The sequence below is a fragment of the Pangasianodon hypophthalmus genome, chromosome 30, assembly GCF_027358585.1.
Source record: "Pangasianodon hypophthalmus isolate fPanHyp1 chromosome 30, fPanHyp1.pri, whole genome shotgun sequence".
Lineage (NCBI taxonomy): Eukaryota > Metazoa > Chordata > Actinopteri > Siluriformes > Pangasiidae > Pangasianodon > Pangasianodon hypophthalmus.
Window position 1 is genome coordinate 5,497,980 of NC_069739.1, and position 22,987 is coordinate 5,520,966.

At 36.3% G+C, this 22,987-nt stretch overlaps 1 long non-coding RNA gene across 1 annotated transcript in view; it reads left to right on the forward strand.

Annotated features, from left to right (window-relative positions):
• LOC117596619 (uncharacterized) overlaps window positions 1-22,987 on the forward strand; it is an 81,935-nt gene that overhangs the window by 53,230 nt on the left and 5,718 nt on the right. The window contains exon 3 of the long non-coding RNA XR_008301281.1: window positions 17,205-17,281. This is a non-coding gene — a long non-coding RNA (uncharacterized LOC117596619). The remainder of the gene's footprint in view (window positions 1-17,204; window positions 17,282-22,987) is intronic.

Consider the following 22,987-nt stretch of genomic DNA (forward strand, 5'->3'; position numbering starts at 1 on the left):
GACCTTTAGTTGAATACCACTGATCTAGGGGGTAAGAGCTGCAATTTTACCAAGCATACCATACCAAACAAGAGTTGCAATAATGCCTGAGCAGCCCCAACAAGCCATCATCTTCAATATGATCCAGATCCAGCTGAAACCTGAAGATGCCCTATTCCATGACCCTTATTTCCATGTAGGTAGGGTGGGATGAAAAGGTGAAGCTTGCCTTGGGCACCAAATGTGCGAGGGCTGGTCTACACATCTTTACATGTTATACTGTACAAATTGCAAGTTACGGATCCAACCGTGGTTAACAAGTAGGGATCTACTGAGGGTGTCAGTGTGGCAGCAGGGAGTGTTGTTGCTCTGGTCATGGAGTTTTGCATGTTCTCCCCATGGGTTTCCTCCCAGTTCTGTTTTTCTCTCACATTTGGCTACGGTAAATTACTTCTAGGAGGCAACGTATGTGAATGGTGCCCTGCTCCCATCCAGTATAGCATATTCCACTCAGGTTTCCCAGGATAGCCTCTAAACCCACCATGAACCTGACCAGGACAAAGCGATTACCAAGGATGAACGAATAGTATCTACCCGCCTAGCCTAAACAAAATATTTCTTTTGTCCTTCTTGTCCATGTTGTTCTGTAAGGTGGAACAGCAAGGTGATCCTGGCAAGCATCTCAGCTTCTCACTTCCAATCTAAGTCAGTCCAAGAACAGACCTTACACATTCACAGATGAGTACAAACGAAATCCATCTGCTGTGCTTGGCACCTCATGCGCCTTTCTCTGCAAATAGCACCATTTAATATCGATATCACTGCACAATCTCACTCAGGAAGGAAAGTGGGAAAATATCACAGCAAGAAAAGCTTAATGAATATTGCAATCAGAAAGCCTTTGAGCAAAATCAAGGATCTGAAAGCAGCATCATCTCAGCTTTTTTGGGGACGAGGTCTTTTTGGGAAATACTGTTAACTTTAAAAGTAGTCCTGCGAAAGCTGTGATTGCAACTTAATCGTAGATATTTTTCCGATATTTGTTTGAATCTGGCATGGAAATGATAGATAACTGCTTATTGAAGAAGGCAGAATTATATCCTGAAACCGAGGCTTTATTAGAAACGAGGCTGATATTCAGAGGTTCATGTCTTGCCTGGAGGTAAATATCAAATGGTTATTCCGATCAGTGGGTGTGTTTGACTGTAGTGCAGGTGCTTGACCTTTTAACATTTACATGACTTCGGGGGGGTTCGTCTTCAATGTCTGAGCTGTTCTGTCTAGTCCAAATGTACCAACAGATAAATAGTGAATAAAGTTTGTGCATCTCAGTAGTACGGAGTTGTTCAAGACGAATTCAGAATTATACCCATGGAAGCTTTGATGCCTATTCATGTCTCAATTTTTTTTTCCAACATTAAGTAGCAACTCATTTAGCCATATTCTTTTTTATTTTTTTTTAATCTTTATTTCTGAAGCCACATGTCTTCTGTCCTTGTCATGTTTGTGTGGCGGTCTGGGAAAATGCATTTGGTGCTGCCATGGCTAAATTCTGGCAAACATACAAAAACAAACCAAAAAAACTCTCAACTAAACCAACATCAATATATTTCACCAAAACTTTATTTACTTAAAAATGTTGTCTAGGCTAGCTTCCTGCAAAGCTCACGTTGGCTAAGGAGCCAATTTAACAAATGCAGTGTTAAAAACAGTTTGTCTGTTTAAAGATGTCTTTAAGGCATCATTGATATGGCGAAGCTTTATGTTTAGATATGTTTATGTAACATTTATGGAAGGAGTCTCCAGTGTCAGCATGGAGTTTGCACATTGCGGTTTATAGGCAAAATGATATGCTATGTATTTCATCTTATTAACTTTAAGATAAAGAAATGACTGTTTGTAGCTGCCATATTGTAAAAGAAAACTGGAGCTAACTTGTTTTGCGGATGTTCCATGATATTAAATATAACTGTGAATGGTTAAAAATTGTGAAATGTCATTCATGAAAAAATAAAACTTTGGTAAATAAAATACAAAATTTCACCATATGAAAGGTTTTCCCAGGTTGCCACACAATTATGTTGGAAAAGAAGTCTTAGTGTATTCTGTTGATTCTAATATAATGAAATATTTCTATGCAGTACACCTGATTTGCTACTTTGTTTTTTTGCTAACAGTCACCATAGTCTGGTTCAGAATGTTGTGTTGTTTTGCTTATCATGGTTAAAGTCTGGGTGAGTTGCGCAAGTTGCTGCAGGCACTTCTGCATCACAGCTGTCATCATGTCAAAACAATGTTTTCTCTACAAGAATACCAGTCTTTCCAAAGCTCAGCTCTGCCTGGAGTCATAAAGCGCAGCGAATTGAGATGTGTGTGTTGTCACACCTACACACACATCCAATCTTTATGACTGCTAAAATATGTCACTGCGCTTATAGCTGCATTAAATGCCCGCGGAGGGAGTTTAGCTCACTTGAAAATGTTGGAAGAAGGGCATCTGGAGTTCAGCTCTCGATATCTTAGGATACCAAGTTCTTGGGTGGCTCTTCCTGTATGGCACAACAGCGCCACCCAGATGGGTACTGCACACACTTTTCACTAAGGTACCGCACACAGTTCACCTGAGGTACAGAACCACATCTGCATTAATTGCAGTGGAGAACCCAGTGTACCATTTAGGAACCAGATACTTTGGGAATCAAAGACCTACAGAAGTAAAGTTTCCACATCTCAAGACGAGGTTGTGTTTGTCAAATTTGTTCCTTCTACTACATAGCAAAATACTCTGTAGTGACATTCATAACACTACCTGTATGCTACAACCAGATCTCCTTGAACACAAAACCTCAACAGCTTGTGTGGATGGGAGGGATGCTGGCTCAGCGTGACCACCAAGCAAGCAAGAGTGACCGTTTCTGACCTTCCCTCCTGGACAACAGAATATCTTAGGACTCCCAAACCAAGGAGATTCATTCTTAGATACACCATTTAGCCATATGTGACTAAGAGACTAAGGGAATTTTCACATTTGGCCCAAATATACTGGCTGTCAACTCCCAGAGCCTACTCTGTGCTTGCTTAGGTTTGCTTTCACTAATGAGACTGTGGATTGATTGCCAGATTCCATATGTTATTTTTGTGCACATAGGTTTGCCACTCAAGTGGCAAAGAACAGTGCTTTTTGGATTCAAGGCATGTCATCATGCAGGAATGCCTGGAAACGAGGAGCCGTTCCTGTTTCCAGATTTTTTAGCCACAAGACATGCGTTTTTCATAATGTTCTCAGTACGAGCACTTACACCACAAAGGTGAGCAAATTACAGTGTTCCTTTCCTAACAACATGTGGTTTTATATATCAATAAAGCATTCCATGTCCTCCACTAACCATAATAACCCTTTCTCTACCATCACAAAACTTGAACCAGGAAGTAACATGACAAACTGAACCAATTACTTTACTTGGCATGCAGTGCTGAGAGAGAACAGCTTCCACACTTCATGCAGACTGCACCACCTTTCATTAAATCCAAGCTCCAGACCACTGTTTTCTAAAGAACCAGGGATTGGTCCACTCAAACAAATGTAAGTGTGACAACAACCTAAAGTCATCCAACAGTCCTCATTAGATTCCAAAGCATTACAAATTCCATTTTCTGGGACTGCATGGGTTCTTCATAGAACACCTTTGGGAAACAGTAACACAACAGTTCTCTGTAAGACTTCAGTAAGCTCTATAGGTGCACTTCATGTCTAGCAGTCTAGCAAGGGACAGAGTGACCCCTTCAGGCCTTTTCCCCTTGGTAATGCGACAGGTTACCAGTGGCCAAGGTCGATTTGTACGTGTACGAAAGTAGGACGAATTACACCTGTTTCCAATCCAGTCCAAAGGACTACACCTGGAAAGTTTCTTGGAAATTCCTGAGTCCATACGAATTTATGTGGGATGCTTATATCTAAAGGAGTCTTTTCAAGTAAACTATTTATTATGAACTTGTGCAAAGCCAGATCTTACCACTTGGTAACCTTTATGGTTGTGACCTTTATGTCTAGGTACTGAACCTATCAGTGCAAGTCAGTGTATCACTGCATTGCTTCTTTGGCTTCCAGTTCATTTTAAAGCTGTTAATTACTACCCTTGAGATCTTTCTCATAAAATCTGCTGGCTTTTCCAAGGTCACGATTAAAACTCGAGGGTGACCGGGCATTTGCTCTTTACACTCTTTACACCCTATGGCAACAGGGGTGATTTTTGTTTTGTGTTGCGGTCTCTTTTGTGTGTTATTTTCTTGTTTTATTTTATTTCTTGTATCATTTTTAAACACTGTATTCAATGGATAATGCAAATTGTGTGAAATATGCTTTAAAAATAAATTGTACTTAATTACTTACTTACTTACTTACTTACTTACTTATAATTAATAGTAATATTGTACAATGATACTGTGGCTATTTATTGTTGTTTATGTTTATTCCTTGACTTTCATCCAAAAGAACACATTAGGTCTAAAATGAGGATATTTAGATTTGGATTATACCATTTTATTTCTAGTGACCTCTCAAATCAGCTAATAATTATAAGAAAACAATCATAAATATAACAGATTTGTGATTTCCACTGCTGGCTATTCTTTGGGAACTACTGCTCTAGGAACCCAAACCTGAGTTGGGGGTCTACCTTGCTGGGAAGCCTCAGACCGCACTTTGAGAACCACTGCACTTGCTCTAGGAACCCCAACCAAACACAAAACCTATTCTACAACAGCACTCTACCTTGCTGAAGAGCTTTCACAACATAAAATGGGGATCATGCTTGTCAAATCCATTCAGATTCCTTCCACATCGGTAAGATTTGGCTTCACATGGCCTCTGGAATGACAATCCAACCTTCCCAAAGCCGCTACGGGCGTCCCATGAGGTCTCAACTGCTGCGGCTGAGCATCACGGCTTTGCTCCCCATAAAACTCCTGGCACTGAGAGCAGCTTTCAGCAGCTGTTGTTCTACATGGTTTCAGAAACAAAAAAGAAGAATCTCGATTACCAAGCTGTAAATCTCATCAACCCAATTTAACCTTCAAGTGTTGATTTATGATGAGAGCCGAATGACCAGCTGAAGGTTTAAAAGCTGTTAACTGCTTGAACTGCAGATATGTCAATAATGACGTACAACAACACACCAACGCATGCTTCCGATCCAATGAAAAATATCCCACAATCTTGTGTTTAATCCCAAGTCCACTGGAGTAATAGGCCAGAGGCACATGAAAACGTCAAAAGTTATTAGTTTCCAGAGCTGGGAGTCCCTGACAAGAACCACACACTCAACATTCCAATCAAACACAAGAGTGTAATAGAAAGAGCCTGGTCGTGATTTTCCACTGCTCCTCTTATCGGCTTTGTCATCATCTTCATCATCTGTGTGAACGATCTGTGTTTAGTCCAACAAAAACAACGACCAACAAAAAAAATCAGAGGTCACTCTACTCTGTGGAAGTCATTTGCAGTCATTTGTGCTTAACCAATTTGGTTTTCTCATTTGGATCAACTTCTCATAATTCATTTAGGCATTTGTTCAGGCTTTTGTCTGTGGAATAAAGAACATTTTCATTCTAACATGTTTTGCTCTAAGGAAAGTAAAAGCCATTATTTTTGCCTGATTATACATAATTTGAGTTTTAGCAGAGATGCAGTACATATTCTAATGAATAAACGAAATATAATAAATATGAATTTGAAAAGGACAACACTTGCAACACTTCAAACATTTCACAAGTAATCACGTGTTTTTCACATGTGAGTAACGTGTTTTTTCACATGTGGAAAAAAAATGAAAAGAAATTAATCATAAACAAATTACAGGGAAAAAATTTAAATGTGCTGTACATGTGAACAAAATCAATGTTAAAATGAATTTATGTTTTTTTAAAAAAAAAAAAACATGTGGAAAAAGAAAAAATGGCAAAAACATGCAAAAAAAAATAAACAAATCATGTGTGGAAAAATAAAAACACATGCACTATATGCGAAAAATTAACTTTTGAGAATAAATGAGAAATAATAAAATAAATAAATAAATCATGAAATGAGGACAAAAATAAAACCACATGTAAAAAAAAGTCAGCGTGTGAAAAATGTGTCTAAAATTCGCATGTGAAGTTCGTATGACTTTTCTATAAAGGTAAAAATAAATTGTGAATTATTTCTGCACTGGAATTGGCTCAGTGCAATCATATGGTTCAGTAACAGTAACACAATAAATGTATCTAATAAAATATAAACACTGGAGACTTTTACTAATCAATCCAAAGCCAGACGCTTGTAATAAGTTGTTCCGGTATGTACAATAACGTTTCCTATTATTCCGGGGTTGTGAAGGATGGTACAGAGCAGATCTATCTGTGTGGCTGTATGTTAATTTTCCATCCGACCTTGCAGGGCCGATCAGCACCGAACACTATAATGGCTAGTGACAGTTTGCGTGGCAGCAGTATAGAAATGTAAATTACGACGGAGAGAAAGGGCTGGGTTTCTGACTTTAGCTAGACAAGCAAGGCGCTAACGAGCCTGCCTCTCTCTCTCTCTCTCTTTCTCTCTCTCTCTCGCTGAGCTGAGTCAAACTGACAGAACACTCATCCATAAAATGCACATATTTCATGCACTGTGAATTTGGGCCATTCTTTTGGAAAAGTTTTGAGAGAACTGAATCGAGCGTAGTGTGATTCAGGGTAATCAGGCATGCCTCTGTTCTCTGACAGAGCAAGGTGTCAACAATTTTAGAAGCATAATTTAGGGACAAAAGACGACACGGCAACCTGAGAATTGCCGGCTCAGACAGCTCTTTATTAACCCCCTCTGGAGAGAACGTCCAAAGAGGCCAACAATTTTAGCAATAAACTGTCCCCATTTTACATGCAAGCTAACAGTGGGACTCATTTATCAAATTTATTCGTAAATTGTCCACGGGAATACACATTTACACAGGAAATGTGTCCATGAAAAAGCCAGTTAGTTGGGAAAATGAGAGCTCCTGAGTTTGTGTACCTCGATTGATCAGCTTCAAAATGTGTACTTGATGAGCTACTGTGATTTTATATACAGATTATCAAGTTCAAATTGTTAGATTATTATTTCAATTACAAACACAAATCTAGAGAAAAATTTGGTTAAACTAATTTTATATTAATGAAGAGAAATAAGACTAGCTATTCAATAAGCAATAATGCAGCATAAAAGAAAGAGGAATTAGTATCTGTGTGTGTGTGTGTGTGTGTGTGTGTGTGTGTGTGTGTGTTGGTCTGGGTGGGTGGGTGGGTGTGGTTTTCAACACACTGCAATGGCTGAGCTGCATTACTGGAAGATTTAGTGCAGATTTAGATACAGAAGGCTGCTGTATCACCAGGCACCATTTTGTTGTCTTCAGCTCACTGTGAGCTTTGCCTTTTATGGAGTTTGCCTTTTATGTGGGCGTCGTGAAATGTAAATCAGCTGTGTCGTGAACACGTTTGGTAATGCATGGCCGATCGAACGGCTGATTTTTCAACATACACAAGAAAATCTGTGTTTCTGAAAAAAAAAAAATTAAGTTAGGTTTGGCCTTTACACTCAACTTTACGAAAAGATTGATAAATGAGGCCCTGTGTTAGTTACTGTACTTACAGTAGATTTTCATTTCTGTTAAATCAGTAGACAAGTCCATCTACTTGGCGGCCATCTTGGCAACGACCACCATTTTGGTTAAGACCAGGGTTTGATAGCATCGACCTTCTTTACTGCTGTTTCTATGGTAGTGATCTATGGAAGTCTCATACCAGGGGTTAATATAAGACCTTTTAGTTCCTACTTCATACTTTCTATACTCTCAGATATAAAGGTACCAAACTGTACTTTTCCTCATCACTGGGGTGGTACCATCAAAGGTACTTCTTTTGTATTTTTTACATGGAAAGGTGCATTTGGTGGACTTTTAAGTGGGTTTTCGAGTAGAAAAGGTGCATCTGTGGTCCTTAAATTACCTTAGATACACTTCATGATTCAGCATGTGGTAGGTTTTGATGCACAGCTCTCAAACTCGCTACAATAGTTTCAGGCGCAAATAAATAAATCAAATAAATAAATAAATAAACACTACTAGAATGTGCACACACACAAGTCAATCTTTAGCCTCCGATTCATCAGCCCCTTGAATTATTCACCTCCATCTTGTATCCCATTGCCTCAGAAAGGGGCTTTTACTCCTCAGAGACTCTCCTGATGGATGCTCAGATGCCTCACAGGTGTCCTCTGGGACCTGCTTCATTCCTGGATTGAGGAATCTAGCTTCCTGTCCACCTTCTCATGGGAGAGCACCTTAATATGTGGAGCTTCTGCCTTTTCCTGTCATTCATATTGTGCTCCTGCCGATCTCCACCGCATATCATCCCACGAACACAGGATGTGCATAATGGCTCATGCATTATGAAGTCAAGCATGTGTGTGTGTGTGTGTGTGTAAGCATGAGAATATCCATGCCAAGGTAAAGGGACAAACAGAGAAGCAGCTGGAGATGATTATTGAGCTGTCAAGCATGCAGAGACGAGCAGCAGGGAGGGGACATGTGGGCGTACAATGTCTGGACTTCTTTTCTTCTCACCCTCGTCCATTTGTTCCCGGAATTTAGCCCCTTGATTTATGGAACTGGCCTTCAGAGTTTTACGTGGACGTGCCGGTCCTGGGAGCATTACTGGGATTCAGGATGTCTGCGGCAATATTTTTTCCCTGAGCTTGCTGCGTTTCTTCTTTTGATTCATCTTTTCCAGAGATGGTGATCAGGGCGGAAAAGAAGTCAATTCTCCACGTAAGCTGGTTCAGAAATCTCTCAATAAATAGCTCATCCTGTTTTAATCATATACGCACCATAAAAATTCGAACCATCTATACGGTCCAAAAAGAAGGTTTCGTTTTGAATAGATAGCAGTGATTCCTCGTAAATATTTTACGAACTCTATAAATTATTAGAGCCTCATAAAGCTCTAATAATGTGCTGTAAGTTATTCCTTGATAACTATTCCTTATAATGCTATGACTGTGTACTGAGTTGTGAATAATTGTAAGGCGAATCTAATACTGGTAGTAACTGTTCAATGCTCTGAATATCCATATACATATCTGTATTAGGATTTATGCTGCATTCGACTAAAGGTCGTAACTCATCGTTTTCAATCTCTGACTAGGAAAAACAATGAAAACACCCTCTCAACTCCAAAATCCTACTCAGGACTTCTCAACCCCGAGTTCAGCAAGTGACGCCAAACCAGTGGCTGCTGCTCACAGCATCATCTTTAAATGATTTGTACTGTATATATGAGTATTTGCTATAGATTAATCAACATACTGATATATTCACTCGTTAAGTCTAGAACACTGACTGTACACTGCTGTTTGAGAAGAAAAATATACATCTCTCATGACAGTTAGCTGGCTAGATTGTTGCTAACAAAAGGCAAACATGGAGGCGTCCATGTTTTTTCTCACTTTGTAGCTTGAAAACACAGAGGTCGAAAATGACTTAAGTTCTAACTTCCTGCTTCTGAGGTAATGTGAATGCGGCTTTAAAACTAAAGTGGGCATGATGTAAAAAAAAAAATTTTATTTTTTTTGGAAAAATGCTATGAATTCTGGCTCTGACAGTTCCTCAAACTCAGCTACATCACTCCAGTTCTTATCTAGAGATGTGCGTGTGTTTTTAATCCCACACACAGTTTTTATTTTTGTCATAACTGGCCCTGATATATTTTCTAACAAATTTAGCTTGACAAATTTTCTATTTCTCAAAATATTACTAAACTATTAGCCTGTTATAAACCACCGTGACCCTGACCAGGCAGCTACTAAGGATAAACGAATGAAGGTTGTATGTTCAAGTTAATGAATATGGTATTTATTGTCGTATGAGCTTTATATCTGACCGTTCACTCATCCCTGCATGAAGGTAAAATCATCCCACCTCTAGTCTCAACCAGAGAAACCTTTCTGGAGAAAATTAATAATAATAATTAGTGCGCCTCCTATGACGTGTTGAAACAAAGCAACCATCATTTTTTTTTGCAATGTGCCTTTATTATTTTCAACATTTTTCATTGTATATGTGTATTTGTAATGAATCTGGAATTAAGTGTTTAAATATTACATAAAGAAAATAAAGTTATAAATGTCTTACAGTTTAAAATGAGGACTAACGAAGGAACATATTTAACATATACTTGAAGCACTCCATGAAGACATTTAAACTTTTATAATGAAATAATTGTTAAAAAAATATTAGAGCTGCTTTATAATTATTCATTATTAGTTATTAATAGTTGAAACATATGATCATGGTTACGTTATCAAGGAATTATTAATAGCACATTATTAGAACTATACCCTATGTGGCAGTTTATAAAATGTTTAAAGAAATTATTACTATTGAATTATAAGCATGGATTTTTATGATGATTTACGAATATGGCCTTTATAGAAAGTGTTACATTTTTTAGGCCACTCATCTTCAATTCTTTCCTTATCGTAATTCTTTAAAACATTTTTAAATATAATTTTATGTACAAGCAACATCATCATGAAGGGATTTCTAATAATATACTGTAGAGGCACAACCTTGACTTCCAAAGGACACAAGGAAATGGTGCTTCATTTATTTTTTTTTTTCCCTGTTTGCTCCATTAATATTTATGAGCAGGCCAGAGGAGGAAAAGCATAGGCACAAGCAGAAAAGTTTGTCAAAGTACATGCTGTTTATCAGGCCAGTAATGTAATTAGCCGTCCGCAGAAAGTGAGCAGCCTCCATCCCATTAGAGCAGCTGGTCCGGGATTGGAGCGTATCCGGCGCTCGGGTCTGACCGGAGAACAGGCCTCGCTCTGCTGACCCACGCTCTTAACTAACAAGGCTGTTCTTCACACCTCTGTTATACATAATGATCAAACACAGAAGCCAACGTGTGAGACGTAGAAACGTCTAGAGGGTCAAGTGCGAGTGCATGAGTGGAAAAAAAGCGAGTGAATAAAGCTTGGTGCATGGAAAGGTCAATAAGTTTCTTTTTCTGACAACTTAAAGAGGCCGCTGAGTCAACATGGACTTATGATTGGCAATTCACAAGCCTTTACACAAGCTGACTTTTTCTTGTGCAAATCTTGCGTTAGCTGAGCGAACACACTCCTGAAATATACTTCTTTCCCACTCCAAGTTAATCCTGGCTCTGTGCCTGTGGCTGGCTGTCTTCTTAAAGCTGCGGTCTGGTATTGTTGTTTTTTTTCACAGCCCTCTGCTGCCTGTGAGGAGAATTGCAAATAAATGCCATGAAGACATTAACACTAAATGACCCCTCTGTTAGCAGTACATAAACATTATGAGCTGTGCATTCAGAAAAGAAATCAGTAAATCAACAAAATAATTCTGAAAAGCTGAGAATCCAAAAAAATTAAGTGTTGGAGAGAAATTCTGGGCCTGAAAAGTGAAAAAAGAAGCCTGAAATACAAAAAAAATAGTAACATCCATTTTATGTCAGTATTACAGATCATAATTTTTATAGGGATCTTTGAAATTAAACAGTTAATATAGCCATAGAAAAATGTTACAATTTTACAAACAGCACCTTTAATAATCAATGTTCGATGTACGGTACTGTGCAAAAGTCTTAGGCACATGCAAAGAAATGCTGTAGAGCAAAGATGCCTTCAGATATAATGAAATTAAATGTTTCTACATTTAAAAAATTACTATAAAGAGCAGAAAACAGTAATAAATGAAACAAAGTCAATATTTGGTGTGACGATCTGGAGACTTTGACTGTTACACTTGCTTCTTATTTCTGCAGCGAAACCCAGCAGCCTTCATTATGTTTTTTGTCTGAAAAGTGTCTCTTATGTAACATGCTGCTTTCTTTACTGACATACAAACATTTTTCTGTAACATTTAATTTTATGCTGGAAAACTAATGTTTGGAATCTAAAATGTTTTTGTACTGAATCGATAATATAGAAGTCATAAAATAAAAATCTATAATAAAGTTTGTACTAAAAAAAAATAGGGTGCCTAAGACTTTTGCACAGTAATGTATACAATAAATATAAAACAAGTGTACAGGATGTAAGGAATAAAACACTTGGGCGTATGCAGTTATAGGAATATAATCAACAACTGGGTGGTGAGATGTGACTGTTTCTAACCTGAAATGAATTCTTTTATATAACAGCATGTCCGGAAGTGTTTTATTTCTATGACAACAATTTTCCAACCACTCCAATTCTTTATTGAAAAAAAAAACACACATTATACATTTTATCCGTTTATAGTTACACTTAATGTGGTGGAACGTCAGCAAGAAAAGTTCTTGTTATCAGTTACGTTAATAATAAGACAAAAAAACATACTGTGAGAAACTGGGAAAAGTGTAAAACCCTTCTGAAATAGCATTTTTGTGTTGAATACAATTGTGCGTTAAAATTAATTTTAATTTTTTGTTCTAGCTGGCAAAACTTTCTGGTTGTTCGTTGATACAGAAGACTATATCAATTCAACGTATTGTCATTGTTGTAAATGTTCTGGTACATCTGCATACTAATCACTCCATTTGTATTACCTGTCAAAGGCAATTTCCTCTTCCTGTAATCAAACTGCACTAGAATTAGACTTTCTGCCCCGCTGTGTGTAATGATATTAATTCCCCCAGAAAGCGTCTGACAGAAGTTCCTGTATCCTGCATCATCACATGCAAGAATACACAGCACTGTTTTTTCTTTCTTTTTTCCCCATATGTATTATAACGAGTGTTAGAAGTGAATCTGAAACTTCACCAAAGTTGAGGGTATAACAACACGTTAGCGCTTCTACATTATTTATAGCTCTTATGAATCATTTCAGAGCTGCTTTAATGACTTTGTGTTGTATTTCCACACACACACACACACACACACACATACACACACACACAGACACCAGCTCGATCACTAAATCAGAAACGTTTTACAGACTCGGTCTCCTTCAGCTGTCACCTGATTGACGGTAAATTCAATAGAGCTCAACTTTACATCATTTAAGACATATTTTCTCCGTTTTATTCCCGTCAAAAGCCAGTTTTCTAAGCGAATTAACGATCGTTAGTTAGGAAACAGGTTTCAGAGTGTGAGGATGCAGAGAAAGAAGGCTGGACGGCGAAGCAAGCTGGTCCCAGAGGACACCTGTGAGGCACATCGATTTATTTTTTTATTTATTTCCCCTAAACAGCAGTAAACTGCTAGTTCTTTGAGGTACACTGTGGTGCAGGTTTATAAAGAAATCAGCTGTTCTAGCATCTTGGAGAAGTTTCTGCAGTTCTGCAAACTCTGTCTTGCTTTCCTCACTGAACAGCCGTGATTATATTTTTATATCTATAAAGTGGTTTATTACTCAATAATTATAAATTCCTCTGTATCTTTTAATTTTGTTTTGTAGGATGGTTGGATGTTAGGAAAATTACCCTTTACTTCGGACACACTGATTTATACATCAAAGACCAAATGTTTTCTGAAATTCGGAGTGTACAGTATATTTTACTGTAAGGAATATAAGGAAGGCTGTGAGATACTGTCACCAATCCGTTGAATGTTTTCCTCTAACAGCACATCCTGTGCTTTTTTTCAATTCCTCTTATACCACTTATGACAGTGCTGACCTTTTTTAATTCTTAAAAAAAAATTGTACTTTTTATCCATTTATAGCTACGTTTAATGTTGTGGAACATCCACAAGTTAGTTCCTGTTATCACTTCTGTTATAGCAGCTACAAACAAACTTAAGACAAAAAAAAGCCCAGCTTGTCGTGTTAACGAGAAAAAAACATCGGAAAACTTGAAGTTAGAAGGTTCTGACACTGGAGACTTCTTCCATAAAAGTTAAATAAACATCATCTTATAGAAAACGTCATCATATCAATAAATACATGCGTGCTTTTTTAATCCTTTTATTTGGAGCATCAACTTTTTCTTTGAAAAGCTTTAAAATGCATTTTATGTAATATATATATTATATATATATATATATATATATATATATATATATATATATATATATATATATATGTAAAAACAGAAAAAATGCATAGCTAAAGACACAACTTATACAAAACAGCAGATTTCTTTTCAGTTCATAGACAAAAATATCATTAATTATACAAATATATAATAATATATAATATAACAAATATAATATAATCATTATAAATAAATATAATAAGGTATGAAATAATAAAATCAATCCTAACAAAAAAATATGTTAATGTTATATATGTTACAGGATTGGATCTAATTCAATCTGTTGTATAAGCTACATTAAAAAACATTAGTGTATAGCTAGCTACAACTGAGGAGAGTTGAATAGAATTGAATTAAAGCGAGGCATAAAGTGAGTGAGACGATCAGGTGTGGAATGAAATCTCTGTTCGCAGCTCTGTTCACAGCTCGCTTTCCCAGAATAAGCAATCCCACAATCCTGTTTGCCAACAGCTGCTACATTCCCCACTCGAGCAGCCAAGAATAAAACAGCCAGAGGTCAGCGTGCTAATTATTCTACTGTACATTAACTCTGCGAACAAGTGCGGCTCTGCATTTAAACGGTGATTCATTTATAAACAGACGTTTATCCGTTTCAGTAATTTATTTATTTCATCTTTACCATTTTGTTTTTTTTTTTTTTTTCAAACAGGGCCTCCAGATTAACACATCAGAAACAAAGACTTCAAATGGATTTGTGAGAACTTACATCAGAGTCGTGACATGAAACCGGGGTACTTATATTTATAATTCCACACCGCTCCTGTTAAGCTCATGGCTTTAATAACCAGCATAAGAAGTGTAAAGAAAACCGTACGCACTACTGAATGCTGATTAGTATCTATCTATCTTTCTATCTTCCTCTCTATCGCTCTGTCGCTACGTATCTCACACAAAAGCCCAGCGAGCTTTAGCAATCAATTCAGGTCAGAATATCAGAAAGGAAAAAAGAGTGATAAACAAGAGAATAAATGAAGGATTTGCTTTATGAAATGGAAACGCAACCCAGCACTGATAACATTATTCTACTTATTAATGAGTTATCATTTTTATTATTAGACATTTTTTATTTAATTTTCCAATCAAAAACCTTTTCTTTAGATATGATTTTCCTAATAAAAAAAAAAACATTTCTCAGAAGTAAAATATTTCCAATCCAAAATTTTTCTCAGAAGTATTTGTCCAAGCGAAAATCCTATTTTCTACTTTTTTCCTTAGAAGTATGATTTATTTTAAATTTATTTTAAAAATTATATGAAAGTTTTCCAAAACCTTCAAAGGACTTTCAAAAGTTTTTCAATTTTTTTTTTATTATTTTTTCTTAGAACATAATTTTACTCATCAAAATTTTTTCCTTAGCAGTATGAATTTCCTAACTTTTTTTTTTTTTTTTTTTTACTTTTTTTTAGATATAATTTTACTAATCAAAAAAGGGTTTTTTGTGCTTTTTTATTTTAAACTTTTTTCCTAGAAGTATAATTTTTTTTAATCAAAAACATGTTTTTTTTACTTAGGCGTATATCCTTATACATGTAAATTTCCCAATATGAAATTTCCCAAAATGTTTTACTGTACTGTACTGTAATGATTTTTCTAATAAAAATGCTTCAATAGCAATTTTTATTTAACATAGGAGTGATTTTTCTAAAATCTTTTTACTTTATTCTTAGAAGTATATCCTTTTTTGTTCTTTTTTTCATAGAAATATTGTTTTGTTTTGTTTTGTTTTTTTCAATAAAATTTTAACTTTTTGTCGTAGAAATATGGTTTTTCCAAATCAGTGATCAACTGATTTGACTTGTAAGCTGAACTGAATGGATTTAAGGTTTAATCCAAACCTCAATAACTCAAAAAAAACAGTAGGTCTATAAATAATGTCAACTTGGACCCTAATGTGTTTTGTTTCTAGAAATAAAAATCTATATGACCCAAATAAAGAGGCAAATATTGTTGTACATATAGTATTTAAATAAAGAGCAGTCTATGAGAATAGTTGGATTATGTTCATAAACCTGTGAATTTTATTATTCTTTTACAGTTAAAGGGATCCCTGTTTTATATATATATATATATATATATATATATATATATATATATATATATATATATATAAAACCTCTGATACACACTTATAGAAATACATTAGAAATGTTTAGTAAAAATGTCTGGCCATGTGAAGCACAGCGCTGCATCAGGAACCCGTTCTCTTCCTCGTCCTCACACCGCGACTCTCATAAACTGGTCTGACATTTCCGTTCCTGCAGCAGAGGCATGCTGAAGATGAAGAAACTCACTGACATTCAGGGTAATGAAAAGGCTGACAGACTCACGCCGTGACCCCGTCTCCATCCTCACACTGCTTCTGACTATTCATCACCACTGAACTGGTTACATAAATAAACAAACCTGACTGGTGGATAAGAAAAGCCTGGAGAGTGAGAACCCCCGGTCCGTACACTGGAGAACCGTGTTCTCCTTTCCGAAGAGAAGAAATATTCAATAAAAATAAAAGATCACGGAGTCCGCTGCTGGAATCAGTAATTCTAATGAAAAAGTGAAAAATATATTTTAAAAATGGTAAATACACAAGGTTTTCTTGGGACGGTGTCAGTGTTTTTTATTTTATTTTATTTATTTGAATTTTATTTCCATATATTTTGGATTTTTTATTTGGATTTGATATATACGTGTAAATTTATATTATTTATAATTATTCTTATTATTTAGATAATATTTTGTTTGTTTTTATATTTAAAAAATCTATTTCTCTAATATTTATTTATTAATATTGTTAAACTATCTATCTATCTATTTCTTGATAGATATATAGATAGATAAATAAATAAATAATTTCCATTTAAAAAATGTTTTATGTGCTTTTTTTCAGAAGTGTGATCCTTCTTATGAATTTTTTTTTCCTTAGAAGTATGATCTTTCAAATTTAAAAATTTTTGTAGAACTTTTCTAAAATAATTTTTCTGATCTTCTTTTTATATTTTTTTTTTCTTACTGTTTTTCCAATGAAATCATTACTTTTTTCATAGAAGTATGGTGGGTTATTTTCCCCTTCATAAGTATACTTTTTCCAATCAAAAACTTTACTTTTTTTTCTTTACATGTATAATATTTCCTAATCAAAAATCTTTTTTTTTTCTTTTTTTCCTTAGATGTATGTTTTTCCAAACAGTCAAAACAAGGTAAGAAGAGGTCATGAGCATCTTCTCCAGCCTCTTTACTCCAAACGGTAAGCCACACTTCAAACCCTTCAAAGCTTCCGTCTCATATCAAACACACACTGCAGGCCACGTGCTCGTCTCCGGGCTCACGCTTTCTTCCTTTCCGCTCGGGTGGCTCGCACACACAAAAAAAAAAAAAAAAAAAAACAAGCCCACATCCAGCACAACCCTTCAGCTTCGAAGTCAAGGTCTTTCACAAGAAATCTTTTGCATCACCTGATGTCTGATGGGTGGAGTAGATCAGATCAGACCGACAAGGCTGGGATTTTCACTCCTGCTCTTCTGGAGCAAGCGCTGTAATTCCTCCTGCTGTCCAGACTGTCACTCCGTTAATCAAAGGCTGCCACGTTCTGAACGGACGAGAGGCCACTCTATGGAACATTCAGCGTTCAAGCTCCATTAGCCACTCGGTTCCATGTAGAGTCCTTGAAATTGGAGCATATAGAAAATGGAGGAGTGGGCTGAGCTAAGTGGGTCGGATATGCACGACTCACTCGAGTCGAGTTCCTCGTGATGTCGTACTTACAGGAGCCTTCTAGAGCTTTCAGTCCTTTTCACCTCGTCGCAGTGGAGGATGGCGTTAATTGCCGGAATGAGTGGATTAAAGAGCGATAGTGGCAGTAATGGTGCTGTCAATGGCTCAATCACAAAGAGAAAATGGCTCTTATAACAATTATCTTCCACCACTAGAAAGCCTATAAGTGATTAAGAGGCGCCATTACAAATTACAGGTTCACTTTCAAAGGTTAGTTTATCATCTACCGGACAAAATATCTTTTATTTCACTTCTTTTATTTTCGGTAAATCAGCAGCTTTAAAACTAACGGCATGCTCTCAATAGGCTTCCCGAGAAATGAAACAAATGAAATAAAATCAAATAAATGATCTCTTTGGCATGACGCTTAGGTTTCATTTATCCACTCTAATTTATTCATAGCTGACAAACATTTTAATTAATTTGACAGCCATGCATAATTGTAATTATACTGTTAAGAATTTCTAATTAATTTCAGCCTCCTATTCCTCAATGTTCTCATAACCGAGTCATGGTCATTCACCCCTGCAGGAGAAATGCAGGCGGTCAATTTCCAAAGCTCGGCTGCGTGTTATTATTGAGCTCCTGGGTATATTTGGAGGAAAAGTGTTAACTATCCAGGTCTGTGCTTAACCATGCCTGACACATTCACAACCCACTTTAAACACAACACAGCAGGATGTGCTTCGCCTCGCATCCATTTCACTCGAAATCCTCCCAGAGTTCATGTAATCTACCATGTATAATTTGTGATATACCACCGTCATGAGATTTTCCCATGCGTCATTTAGAGCGCAATGCAGCCATAGCTGATAAATGATACATTTGAAAAAAATTACTGATGACATTGGGATGTATGAGGTGGTTAAACCTGCAACTGAATGACACTCCAGAGACAACAAATCCTCCAAGTAGCAAGAAAATGTAAAATGCAAATAATGTTCCTCACTGCTGTAGTTTATCTCACATCAGAATTATGTGATTTTAGTAACAACATGTTTTTTCTTCAATGAAATCTAGCTTTGTAGAGCAGGAACCTACTGTTTGGCATAAAAGATGAATATAAAAAATAAAAACTGGAATGGAGAAAGTAAACAGCTAGCATAGAGCTGGAATAGAGAAAGTACACAGCTAGCATAGAGCTGGAACAGAGAAAGTACACAGCTAGCATAGAGCTGGAACAGAGAAAGTACACAGCTAGCATAGAGCTGGAATAGAGAAAGTAAACAGCTAGCATAGAGCTGGAATAGAGAAAGTACACAGCTAGCATAGAGCTGGAATAGAGAAAGTACACAGCTAGCATAGAGCTGGAATAGAGAAAGTAAACAGCTAGCATAGAGCTGGAATAGAGAAAGTACACAGCTAGCATAGAGCTGGAATAGTGGAAGTACACAGCTAGCATAGAGCTGGAATAGAGAAAGTACACAGCTAGCATAGAGCTGGAATAGAGAAAGTACACAGCTAGCATAGAGCTGGAATAGAGAAAGTACACAGCTAGCATAGAGCTGGAATAGAGAAAGTACACAGCTAGCATAGAGCTGGAATAGTGAAAGTACACAGCTAGCATAGAGCTGGAATCTACACAATAATACAGTAGGCAAGTATAGAGCCAGAATTGAAAAAGGTGTAGCACAGAACATGCATGTACAAGGTACAAGGCTAGCATGGAGAAAGTACTAGACTAACATACATCTACGATACAGAAAGTACAAAGCTATAGCGTATAACAGGGATCCGGGACAGGCTCATGACGGGCTGTCAGACACACCACCATTTGCAACTCACACTTCATCTGCAGCGGCGTCATTTTCTTTCTGACAATCATAGCTTCATATCCTTCCTTTCCCAGGTGCTCTATCCATACAGGAGAAAGGGAAAGAGAGACAGTGAGAAAAACACAATACACACACACACAAAACTTCAGCATAGGTTCACTTTACAGGTAGTTCATTGTTTTGCGACTCAAAATATTTGCTGTCACACTGAGCATGGTGTGAATGAATATTAAGGTCAGTATCGGTGCTTTTCTTTCTCAGATATTAGATTGAAATGTGATCAAAGCTGCATGGTGAAGACACACACAGGGGGGAATCGCGTCAAGAGACAAAGACGTCAGCTTTTGAAGTAATGAACTCTTGTGAGGATTTTTTTTTCTTATCAGAATATGGGAATAATTTCAATGGACAGAATAAATAGAACAATGTGATCAGTGATTTAATGTAATGAGGATGCTGGTCGCTTAAGGTTATGGGATAAGAATGATGAGGGACGATTGACTGTTCAGGGTTGAGTTAAGTGCACGTAGTGAGGATTTAATACAGAAATTCATTCATTCATTCATTCATTCATATGTATTATTACACAGTTAAGGAAGAGTTGGGGTGGAGTTTGCCTAAAACAGAGGCGTGTCTTATTTACACACGATTCTGACTTTGGACTCGAGCGCGTTTTCTTGTGTTAAGTCCAGCACATAAATACACACTGTATACCATGATAATATTAATTAATTCATTCATTTTATTAATTAATTTTGCCTTATTAAGAGTAAGACATCATCGTAATCAGAAACTATGCTTACCTCCAGGACTGAATTTATATAGCTGAAATTACGAAGCTTATCCTTCACGTCGTGAGCGCATTGAATTAACAAAAACATCGGCATTATTTTATAAACTAGACAACTCAAAATAGCAGCCCCATTGCGAATTCATGACCTTGATTTAGTCTTGTGTCCTTCATTTTATATATAGCTTCATACGATGCGCTGCATCAAGTGCTATTTTATAAGCTTCAGTTCTATCATTTGGGTCGAAGCCATGTTATTCATCAAATTGGCAGTGATTAATGTGACTTTATTAGGACAACTAGAATTATCCCTTTTTAGTTTTCATTTTTAAATGGTCTCTTGCTCATATGTTACATCGTAGCACATTTGACAGCGAAGAAAAAAACTGTTTGTGTGAGATCAGGTTTGGCATTTTGGCTGCGTTGCTATGTCAGCTCATTTCATCTAATTAACTAAAATATCTGTTTAGCACAGAAAGATCCTTGATGTCTTGATGCACTTTCCCGACATTTTCCTCTCCTGCCCTTCACGGAATCTTCTAAACAGTCTGTAAATAGCTTGCTGCTATCAAAAACAATGTTAATCAAGCTTTTAGACAGGCGCCCCGTCTGCGTTCTGATACCCGCAGGAAGTGAACGTACAGCCGGTTCTAGCTGTGTGTTTGTTCCGCTCCCTGGCTGAGGCTTCCTATCCCACAGAGCAGAGACGCCTGATAAAGCATACACGTCCTCTCTCTTTCTCTTTCTCTTTCTGGCGCTCTCTCCCCAAGGGCAGGAGGAAAGTCATTTTCATGCTCTGCTTTCTCCATCCAGCACAGCATCTTTGCCACTGTGAAGGCACTGAGCGTGGAGAGCTCTTTTGCAGGGGGTCAAGGCAAAATGATTCAATCTGGGCCAATTCAAGGCTGGCTTTAGGAGTAGGACAGCGCTCACTGCTAAAGATTTTTGATAAATATGTGAAAATGTGTTTTGAAGCATCTGTGTAATATACAGAAGCTATGAAGGATAAGGGGGAAAAAATTAAAGTGTATTCCCAAGACAAATTTCCATATTATTTTTATCTGCCTTATGCAGAAAATCCAGGTAAAAAATAAATAAATAAATAAAATCCAGATAAAAAATAAATAAATAATTAAATAAAATCCAGCAGAAATTGTACCATTTTATCCATCTAACTAACAGAACAAAAAATTATATCAAATAAAGAAATTAAGTAAATAATTAAATACACTTAAAATAATTAAATACACTAATATACAAAATTGTATGTACAAACAACGAATAAATAAATAAAAGAAATGCATGAAGGGATAAATAAACAAAAAGAATTATACACAAAAATCATAAATAATGTACAGATTTAAATAAATAAATAAATAAATAAATAAATTTCCTCCCAATTTTTGTTAGCTTTTGTTTTGAGAAGAAGGTTAAGATATAGAAAAAAAAAAGCTTAAATGAGCTAATTGACTAACAAATATTATCGTATACCAACTTCAACCACCACGGGCAGATGTTTTTCCCCCTTCCCTTCATAGTTTGTATAAAATCGAACAGAACTGTTGCTTTGATAATAACAGCAGCGAGAATGTGTGGAAAAAAACATTAAATCACGAGGAAACAAATAGCTACATATATATATATATATATATATATATATATATATATATATATATATATATATATATATATATAGTAGCTGTTATAAAGCAATTAATGTTATAATGTAAGTGATAATGAGAGCTAACTTGTGTCATGAGCATTCCACAGCATTATATGTAACTATAAACAGATAAAAAAGTATAATGTGGTATTCTTTCATAAATAAAAAATGTATAATCATCGGAACATTGCTGTAGTATAAACGGAATAAAATGCTTCAGGGAGTGCTGTTACTGGAAAAACATCAACACTGGAGTGGTAACAGTAACTCTGCTTTGAGTCTGAGCACATCACACCAGCCTGGTGTTGATTATTTTCCATGAACAGCACACCCTCAAGTGATTTATTACTTACTTAATAAATAAGTGTCAGTCAGAGTCATTGAAACACTATAGAAATGCTGAAGTTTGTTAAAAGTTCTTAACAAAATACTGAGCATTTGATGTTCTGGAATAATAAAGCTACTCTTTATTGTAAATTTCCTAAGCAAAAGATTTTATATCTATGTGTAGATTTTAATTATTAAGGAGATTAAGGAGATGTGCTAATTGGACTATCCATCAAATCCATTATTTTATCTTCGTTCATAAGTTCTTATCCAGCTAATCAAGCTGAAGGAAAGAAAAAAAAGTGTGTGTGTGTGTTAATCATTCACAATAAGGAACTTCTACTCGCATTAATATTTGTATTGCACTGTGAAATCTCATAAACGACCAGATTCATATCACAGAAGCTATTACTAGTCTGACAACACAAACACATTAATAGCCGGTGAAGACGTGTGTTTTCTCGTAGTGATACACGTCTGGCTGACGATGCGCAAAGTGTGATGCGTCTCGACGCTACAGGATGAGAACATGTCAGTCTTTGTTTGCACGCCGTTGTTCGAACTAATTCATCACAGGCCATTTTGGCGTCTCGCAGGAAAGAGAAATTGTGTTTTGCTTTGTGC